Raw genomic sequence first — 10,838 nt, 5'->3', positions numbered from 1 at the left:
TAATATTACCTTGTCACCTGCCAAGTTTCATTTTGTTTCTGTATTCATTATTACTTTTCTCATGATCAAACATATGCTCCATGCTTTCTATGTGTACAATATTTAAGATAGAAGTGGTACTGTTGCTTATGTGTAGTTGGGAAGACAGGATATGCACATAAGAATATGGACACTGCCATATATAGCATAAAAGTTAAGAACAAAATATTATATATATAACCTTTCCAAATATTTGTTTTCTAACTATGAAATAAAATGTAAAACTAAATAATATTTAAAGTTATTTCAAGCTTTAAAACACTAATGTTGAATATTGAATACAAGATCCTCCCTCAGTAGAAGATAGTTTATTAAAAACGAAAAAGTACTAAAGAATGTAATTTATATCTGTCAGGAGAGATTTTTCTTCTCCTTTCAGTGGCTCCTGATGACCAGAAAAAAAATCAAATGTGTAAAAGTTTGCTTTTGTTCATCCTATCTTGATTTCCCATCTGTCTTTCCATCATCATTTTGCCAGTATTCAAGGAAACGAAGGCCCTTAAAAATAAGGATTCTTAAAGGCCATTGGTTGCAAAACAACAGAGGTGATTGTCTGGTGCAAAGATTCAGCTCCTTGTAGCTTTACTTAAACGTTATTTTGTGTAATTAAAAATACAGTCTATCCAAGGAGATAGCCATCTTCTCTGTGGAGAAAAAAGCTTTTATTAACTAACTCGTTCATTGATATGAAGTTTTAAAATAACTTTCTTTTCGAGATCTATGAAACAAGATTGAAGTGAGCTCGAATGCAGTCACCATTTAATAACATACTGTTATCAGCCCTAATGAGAGAAACATGTGCATCTCAACGATCCCCCAGGTTCTATTTCAATTTATTGAATACTCTGACAACTCTCTGTTTTTCCACCATATCAATTCCCCAAAGCAAAAATAAGATCAAAAGAGGTGTACATTTCCTAGTGTTCACTACCTCTTGGCTTTTAAAACTAGGCTGATGTACTTGTGAACCATTTCTTAAGGACTCATAAAGGCTGATTGACAGTCACTAAAGCTTGACATAGGTCCAGTTTCCCTGTGTAAGGTGGTAAGAGTACTTAGAATGACAAGAGTTGAAAGTAAGGAAGCGAACTTTGCTTAAGAATATATTTCACCTTAAAGTTAGTATTGTGGGAAGCCATCAAGATTATGTTTTTGTGGGTGAGAAATGTGTTTAAATGTTGCTATTTAATATGGGTTAACCTAATAATAGTTGGGCCTGGATTCAGATGCACATCATTAGACACCTTTGGGAAGTATTCATTTATGCCACTGGTCACCAGTCTTTGGTACCATAGACAGATACTTAAAGGCAAGGTTTAAGGAAATATTTTTCTAGTGTTTGTATATGTGTTATCGATTAATATAACCTGCCTTACTTTTTCCATTTCCTTTCTTAAATTTTACTTCCTTTCACATTTCCTTTTGTTTCCTTCCTTTTCCTCTATTGTGTCAGTTTCTTGTTTGTGCTTTTGCTGTCATTCTTGCTTTCTCTAGAGAAGTAGTTAAGAATGGAGACTGGACTTCTGCTTTCATCACTCACTTCCTATATGACCCTGAGCAAGACAATTTATCTGACTCTGCAATATATTATCCAGCTGTACAATTGGATAGTCATACTTCATCTGGTTGTGAAAAAGATTAGATGAGATAACATGAATAAAACATTTAATGCTGTGCCTAGTACATAGTAAACAATTTTAACTCAAATTTAGGATTATTATTTTCTCCTTCCATGTTTCATTTCTCCCTCACATTGTTTTATTTTTCCCTGTTTCTTATTTTCATCAGTATTTAACTCCACTCTCCTTCATTGGTAGTTTGTCTCAGCCACTGGACAGCTCCAGGCAAGTACTTGACACCTTGGACTCTGTGATACATCTATTAATCTCTTTCCTGTAGCCTGCCCCCATCTGGAAGTTAGAGTGATTTTTCTAAAATTTTAATATGATTATTAATTCTCTGTTATAAGCCTGCCTATAATATATATTCCTAAATCCTTGTTATGGATGAGGATATAAGGCTAATCACAAGATGGCCCAAACTTTATCTCTGTCACTAAAATCATCTGTAAAAATAGGTCAGATAGGTGGGTTTTTTCCTGTAAACACATGGGCTTTTTGGGTTTCCTGAACTGTGCTGCATTACTTCAACTCTTCTACCTAGCAAACTGTTCTGCAGCCATCAGATCCAACCACAAATTCTTCATCAACTCCCTTATCCAGATTCGATTCTTCTTTCTTTTTTTTTTTTTTGCATCCATAGAATTTTGTCTCAATTACTATTACAGTGCCTATCACACTGTTAGTATGGATCTCTCCAAATAAAGTATGAGCTCCTAGGAACAAAGCTCTGTTTTACTCCTCTTTATTATTTTTGAGTCCTATAACTGAGTCTGTCACTCAACAAATAATCACATTCTATTTCTAAACATAGCCTCCCACCAGTCTAGACAAGATTTATGTTTGGAGTGTATGTCCACAAAAATTATTACAACTTAAGTAAACTTTGATGTCTTTGCCCAATTGTAGACAACCCCAGGGGAAAGTTTCATAATGGCCCTTATGGAACATTTTTGTAAATGGGCAAGTGATTCCAACATATATAGGACTGTACTGTGAAAATATCAGTGGATGGAAAAGAATGATCCTTCCAGTCCCCATTTAGCCTTAGGGTGCTATTTTAAGAAGCCATAGGGTTAATATATCTGGGTAAGTGCTTTAAATTTTAACTAATTATTCTTTTTTAAATTTATTTTTTGTTGTTCAACTAAAGTTGTCTCCATTTCCCCCCACCACTCCCCGCCTACCCCAGCCATCCCCACCTCCCACCCTGAATCCTACCACCCCGGTATTGTCCATGTGTCCTTTATACATGTTCCAAACAACCCTTCCCCCTTTACCCCTCATTATCCCATCCCACCTCCCCTCTGGTTACTGTCAGTTCTTGATTTCAACATCTCTGTCTCTATTTTGATTGCTTCTTTGTTTTGTTGATTAGGTACCACTTATAGGTAAGATCATATGGTATTTGTCTTTCACCACCTGGCTTATTTCACTTAGTACAATGCTTTCCAGATCCATCCATGCTGGATGGAGTTTCACAAACAGTGGGAGTTTCTTCTTTCTTTCTGCTGCATAGTATTTCATTATGTAAATGTACCATGTTTTTTTCATCCACTCATTTATTGATGGGCACTTAGTTTGCTTCCAAAAGTTGGTTTTTGTAATTTGTGCTGCTGTGAACATTGGGGTGCATAGGTTCTTTTGAATTGGTGTTTCAGGATTCTTAGGGCATAGTCCCAGCAGTGTAATTGTCAGATCAAAAGGCAGTTCCATTTTTAGTTTTCTGAGGAAATTCCATACTGTATTCCTCAGTGGCTACACCAGTCTACATTCCCACCAACAGTGTGCTAGGATTCTATTTTCTCCACAACCTCACCAGCACTTGTTTGGTGATTTGCTTATGATGGCCATTCTAACTGGTGTGAATTGGTATCTCACAGTAATTACTGTTTTGATTACCTTTCTATATAAAGTTTTATGACAATTGAATAAACATTAGAAACCTTCTGTGTTTCTTTTTGAGAGGAGGGCATGCATATGGGATACCATTTTGTCTTCCACTTTTGCTCACATATGGGCCTTATTCCTGGATTTAAAGGACTACTCCTTTTGGTGTTTGGTTTTACATATGGGCCACTACCTGGATGACTTGCAAGCTACTTTGTTTTATAATGGAATAGAAATAGAGTCTCCATTCTACCATGCCTTAAGGAAACAGTCCTAAGAAAAACAGAGCTTCAAATTTTGCATAAACAAATTTAAAGCTGATATACATAGAGATTCCTGCATCCTAAAGAAAAAGTAGAATCTAGATATGAGGTTTGTGGCTGTCACCGGTGTCAGTAGAGAATAATACATTGGGACTAATTTCCGCAGGAAATAATGAAGAGCCAGGGACAGGAAGAGAATGTTGTCCATGTGTGCAGGAGAGATTGAACAAAAAATGCCTCTGGAAGTCTCAGCACAGAGGCAAACAACTAAAGACAATAGGAGACCAAAAAGAGAAAGGGAAATAGACATGTATATTTGCTAACCAGGGAACAAGAAAGGGGAGAAATAAGAGATGGAAATGTAGGGGTAGAAAAGTCCCACCAAGCCTCCTGATATCAATGTTGGAATCAAGTTAAATCATCCTAATTTAGTTAAACTGTCTTCAAGAATCTTGGCAGAAGATACAGGGACCCAGACCCCTTATGGATGCATTTGTCCCAAGAAAAAATAGATATGTATGACTCATGGAAACATTACTAATTTTGAATGAAAGCTCATCTCATCTGAGTAACTGTTCCAAAGAGGCTACGCAAATATTTGCTGAAATGAGAAACATATGTAAATCACAAGATACAGGACAGTGTCTTTATTTTTTCAATAAATAGCTGTGTGAGCTTGAGCAAGTTACTTCCTCTCTCTGTTTTTTCCCCTCTACCCTAACATGAAGAACATTAAGCCCTTCTGTATATCACTCAAGACTAGTTGTGAGAGTTAAATGAGCTGGCACTGAAAACTATTTTTATAGAGGCTTCTGTCAGGTACTGGGCTCAGATTCCAGGGTCTTAAACTCTATTACTACTATCTAGAAGTAATTATTTTACTTTAAAAAGGTACCGGAGGGCCATCACTGACAGACTCAGGAGCCATGGCTTCAATCCCTTCATCTTTAGGCTGACAGCTTACCAATGGTGTGTATAAGATTTTTTTAAATGTTGGAAATGGTGAAGCTATGCATTTCCCATGGTATCAATTACAAAAGCATTATGCAGCTCATAGGTCAGCACTGTGTTCTCTGTGCACATTCTGTATAGGGCCAGGGGAAATAAAACAACTCAGTAGCCTTAAAACTGTGCTAGCCCCCCAAACCAAAGTCATTACAAACCAAGAGCACAGATTGAGCTTCCAGAAGTTAGGACAGGTCTGGAGATATTTACATTTTGCTGAACAAAGAAAAGAGTGGACTATCTGTCCTTTCTACTAGGACTGTCTGTCCTTGTAGAAAAATGACGTACTTTGGACCTAGTGACAAATTTCTTTTAGTTTTCCTCCAGTAGACAGGGTGGATTTGCCCTGAGCCATCCTTTTTTTAAAAAAAATATTTTATTTATTTATTTATTTTTAGAGGGGAAGGGAAGGAGAGAAGGATAGGAATATCAATGTATGGTTGCCTCTCCTGAGTTCCCTGCTGGGAACTGGACTGCAACCCAGGCATGTGCCCTGACTGGGAATCGACCCGCGATCGTGTGGTTCGCAGGTCCGTGCTCACTGAGACATCCTTTTAATGTCACTTGAGCTAAAGTCACTTTTACTGAGGTGAATCACTGAGCTCAAGTTAAGATTCCATCTGTGGCCTGGGTTAGAGCTCTAGCTGTAGCTGTTCTTATTTGTTTATGTTAAACTTCTATCTTAGCTTTGATAATTTTGTTTTCTTTTTAAGATTTTATTTATTTTTAGAGAGGGGGAAGGGAGGGAGAAAGAGAGGGAGAGAAACATCAATGTGTTGTTGCCTCTCCATGGCCCCTACCTGGGACCTGGCCTGCAACCCAGGCATGTGTTCTGACTGGGAATTGCACCAGTGATTCTTTGGTTCCCAGGCCTGCGCTTAATCCACTGAGCTACACCAGCCAGGGCTTGGTTTCTAATCAAATGAGGTAACTCAGTCAGCCCAAATGAAACAGTATGGTTTGAATTTTTTCTTTGCTGATACTTAAACTTTTACACATTAAGAAACATATTGGTATAATTCTTCAGTACCTATACACATTTCCGTGTGTATGTGTGTATGAGTGTTTATTGAATAGTGTTTAGTGCCATCCATGCTTACAGGGGAATTATTAACTATGAGAGGAAAATATAACAGAAATTAAAAAGCAGAAAGCAAAGGTGCAAAGGAAAGTTCTCAGTTCTCCAATATTTTCCACCCATGTTCCATATATTAACAAAGATAACCCAACATGGACAATATAGAACACAGTCATATTCTGGTGTTATTTTCTTTAGGGAATGCTTCTTCCAACTCAATATAATTGAACTTGGAATAATTTTTGGAAAACCATGCATTTTCTTGTTTAAATTTATATACCTTTATACTTTAGGTATCAAAGGTATTTTACAGAGATACTTCACTGGGATGATGTTATACACTGAAGTTTGTTTAAACACACATACTTCATGCACAGGTAGCATTTAATGGGACTGATTAAAGGACACTGAAACCCTCGGACCACCTGAGCCTTATCTCTAACTACCCCAGCTATGATTGGCCTTACTAATTTGGATAGCAATGTCCTGAAAATTTCCTGTGAAGCACATAAAATGTTACTAGCTAAATTGGGACCAGAGCAGGGCTTGAGATGGTGTATAATCACTCTATGTTAATGTGGAAGACCTGAAACTGGTTCCCTGCTTATGTTTTGTCATCCAGATAAATCATTGGAAATCCCTTTTCAGAAGCTTCTGTTCTTCCACCAGTCCTTAGGGATATGGCTATCCAATGGGGGTGAGAGCCACATTAACATTTCAGAATATGGGACCTCCACCAAGATGGAGGCATAGGTGGAGACACTGTGCCTTCTCCCACAGCCAAGTTTGAATACAACGAAGGTTTGGAGAACAAGGACGCAGCCACAAAACAGAAAATTGAATTATACGGAAGTCCGACAACCACTAGCTGTTCAACCAGGATGGTAGGAGGGCCGGAGCCAGCGGCAGAGCCGGGTCAGGCAGGAAGGATCCCCCAACCCAGGTGCATAGGTAGCCCGGACCCGGTCAGGGTGTGGGGCAGACTGACCTTGGTCACACATTAGAGCACAGGGAGATGGACCGAACAGGCCCCAGGGGACGAAGGCTGGCGGCGGTGGCACGCTCGCGTGCAGTGGGACAAAACGCATGGGACCAGTCACAGTGGCAGCTGCCACACCTGTGGGTGCCGCGGCGGGAGACTGCAGACAGAGGCCATTGCTCCTCGTTGACCCCGCCCCCACATACAGCGTCACAACCCAGCGACTGAGTTGCCCTGCTCTGAAGACCTGGGGCTCCGATCCTGCTACACAACAGGCATGAGCAGCCCAAAAGATGGCACAAGAAGAACTCAAAGTCCCAGAGCTGATAACTCTAAGCGACCGAGAAATTGCCAGCCTCTCAGAAGCACAGTTCAGGACACTGTTTATCGGGATGCTCACAGAACTGGTTGATTATAGTCACAAATTAGAGGAACGTATGAAGGCTAAACTAATTGAAATGAAGGGAGATGTCCAGGAAACCAATAGTGATGGAAATGAAACTGGGACTCAAATCAATGGAATGGACCAGAAGGAAGAACAAAATATCCCACCAGAAAGGAATGAAGAAATGAGAATTCAAAAAATGAGAGACTTAGGAACCTCCAGAACATCTTTAAATGTTCCAACGTCCGAATTATAGGGGTACCAGGAGGGGGAAAGAAACAACCACGAGTGGAAAATGTACTTGAACAAATAATAAAGGAGAACTTCCCCAGTCTGGCAAAGGAAATAGACTTCCAGGAAATCCAGGCAGCTCAGAGAGTCCCAAAGAAGTTGGACCCAAGAAGGAAAACACCAAGGCACATCATCACTACATTAGCCAAAACTAAAATGAAGGAGAGAATCCTAGAAGCAGCAAGAGATAAGGGGACAGTCACCTATAAAGGAGTTCCCATCAGACTGTCAGCTGATTTCTCAAAAGAGACCTTACAGGCAAGAAAGGGCTGGAAAGAAGTATTCCAAGTCATGAAATCCAAAGACCTACAGCCAAGATTGCTTTATCCAGCAAAACTTTCATTTAGAATGGAAGGCAGATCAAGTGCTTCTCAGATAAGGTCAAGTTCAAGGAGTTCATCATCACCAAGCCCTTATTATATGAAATGTTAAAGGGCCTTATCTAAGAAAAAGAAGATAAAAATATGAACAGTGAAAGCACAGCAAACTCACAGTTATTAACAACCACACCTAAAACAAAAGCAAACCAAGAGGACAGCTAGATCAGGAGTGGAACCATAGAAATGAAGAACACATGGAGGGTTAGCAACAGGGGAGTGGGAGGAGGAGAAGGGGGGAGAAGGTACAGAAAATAGCATAGACAGTTGGTAGAAAATAGATAGGGGGAGGGCAAGAATAGTAGGGGAAATATAGAATCTAAAGAACTTGAGACGTGGTTATAAACTAAGGGGGGGGGAAATGGTGGGGGAGGGAGTGTGCGGGTGGAGGGGAATGAAGAGGGGGAATAGAACAACTGTAATGGTATAATCAATAAAATATATTTAAAAAAACAAAAAAACATTTCAGAATGTTAACATAGGGTGGATTTTGTAAAAGAAGTGAAATGTGTTCCACAGTGAGATGGTGTAACTAAGGACTGACATGATTCCCATGACTGCAAGAGTAAGATAATTTTGAAGTGAAGAAGTATTATTTTCTTAACTTTATCTTGGTAAGAACACTTAACATGAGCTCTGTACTCAACAAGAATACAATACGGTGTTGTTGACTGTGGGTACAATGTTGTACAGCAGGTATCTAGAGGTTATTCCTCTTGCTTAACTAAAACTTTATGACCATTGATTAGTAAATTCTCATTTCCCTTTCCCAGTCCCCTGGAAAACATCATTCCTCACTTTGATTCTATGAATTTGACTATTTTAGATATCTTCTAAAAGTGGAATCATGTAGTATCTGTCTTTGTATGACTGGTTCATTTCACTCAGCATAGTGTCCATCATGGGCAGCCTTCTATGTGCTTATTAAGAAACTAGACTCCTCCTCCTTTGTGGGGATTTGCCATCTACAAAGGCCTCTGTGTCTTTTAATAGACCATTTGCCTTCTATTAACAATTATGGGAAGAAAAAGGGAGGACACAGGAGATGATTGTGTGGGTCAGGCCTAGATGTGGTGTACATCAATTATACCCACATTCCATTATTCAGAACTTGATCACATGTTCATATCTCACTGCAAGTAAGTCTTTGTAGTGAGTGTAGCTTTTTATCCATAAAGAAAAGGAAATAGATTTTGATGAACACTTTGCAGTCTCTGCCATATTATTTTCTCTTAAAATGGAGTTTATAAGGGTTTCTGTTTCATTTTGATTTTATATAATAATTTCTACAAAGAGAAATGGGAGCATGTCAAAATTACAATTTATTGATATATGTATTGAAAGTCTATAGAATAGTGGATAAGGGGATGGACTTCAATATAAGACAGACATGGATTCAAGTTTGTTATTCTACCTCTAGCTGGGTGACATTACTGGAACATACCTTGAAGTGTTGTAAAGACTCAGTGAAAATATTAGTGTAAAGTTCTTAATTTTAAAGCTGGAAGTATTATAATGATTAGTGATAATAGTAGCAACACATTGACCATCAGAGAACAGGTTGGTTTGTGAGGAGTAGACACAGTTAAGATCCATGTGGTTTGAGATAAGCAAGTGTCCATGCAAAATTAGTAACTACATTGGGTAAAATTTTTCTGTGAACCTTTAGAACATTGACCAATATAGTAGGTCTTCCTTTAGCCTTGAAGGAGCTGTGGTACCTCCATGTAATCTAGTTCAGTTCTTATTGTTGAGCTGTAAATTCTAGAAAATATCTAGGATAACCCTTGTTTGATGCTAATCCGTGTCTCTACTTATGCCACTCCACCAGAGCTATCTGAGCATTTTCTTCTACCTGACCATCATGTATTAAACCACGAGCTTATATCATATGTCTTACTTCAAGCTTTGTCTACAGAGTTACATATAAAGTAAATGTGTCTTGATTAGTTCCATTGTTATTCTTCCTGCTTATTGTCTGTACTTTCCCCCAGAAAATATCATTCAGTTGAATTTATAAATCCACATTTTCAAGTTCTTGAAGAAACACAATCAACCTTTTGCTTGTATTTATATGCTTGGGCAAAGCTTACACTGCCAGGTGCTTGGGGACATTATGGGGGAGTTTTTCATCTTCTGTTTTCTTTGCATCCCATCTAAAATTGACTTTTCATACAATGGTCATTTGAGACAAGTTGTATAACTAACCAGCCATATCATTGTATCCTTTGAGTACTGCCAGCTTCTTCAAGGAAAGATGTAAGAACAGTTCTTGTACTGGATCCCTCTTTTGTAGAGGAAGAAAGGCTGATAAGGACCAAGAATTTGATAGAAAGTATCTCAAAATTATTCACAAGATCCTTGGAAAGTGTTGCCTGTTTTGGCCACATGGCTGACCAGTGCTCTAGAAAATGGACATGAGATGTCTTTGGGCACCAGAAGACCTTGCAAATGAGCAACATTGTTTGTAAATGTGAGGTCACTTTCTGGGTCAGAGACCACAAGATGTCATTGGAAGTGTTGAGAACTGGCTTCCATATCAGTAAACAAATTCTGTTCTACTTGAGTAGTTACAAGAAGGACAGAAATATGACTTGGCATTTGTGTAAGTGGAAGGGGTTTGAAAGCTACAGGGAAGTTAGTGATTAAGGTTAAAGCTGTTATAGGAATGGTGTTTAACAGGCTTTTAAATGGGTAGTGAGGAAGAAGGTAACTGGGCAGACCAGAGAAACATGGTGCTTTAAACATGAGAGAAGAATTTGGACTGCAGCAAGTGTATGGTAAAAAGCAATGTATTTATCTTCTGTGGTTATGCAACATTTCTCACCTAATACAGTGACAAGTAGTCATCTTGGATCTATTCAGGCCAGCAGAGCACTGAAAAAGTTCTTGGAGGACCGACACTGAGCCCT

This window comes from Sturnira hondurensis, unplaced genomic scaffold (assembly GCF_014824575.4).
Source record: "Sturnira hondurensis isolate 20B ecotype Veracruz unplaced genomic scaffold, ASM1482457v3 Scaffold0003038, whole genome shotgun sequence".
Classification (NCBI taxonomy): Eukaryota; Metazoa; Chordata; class Mammalia; order Chiroptera; family Phyllostomidae; genus Sturnira; species Sturnira hondurensis.
The sequence above is the reverse complement of the archived record's forward strand: the minus strand, read 5'-3'. Positions refer to the sequence as shown.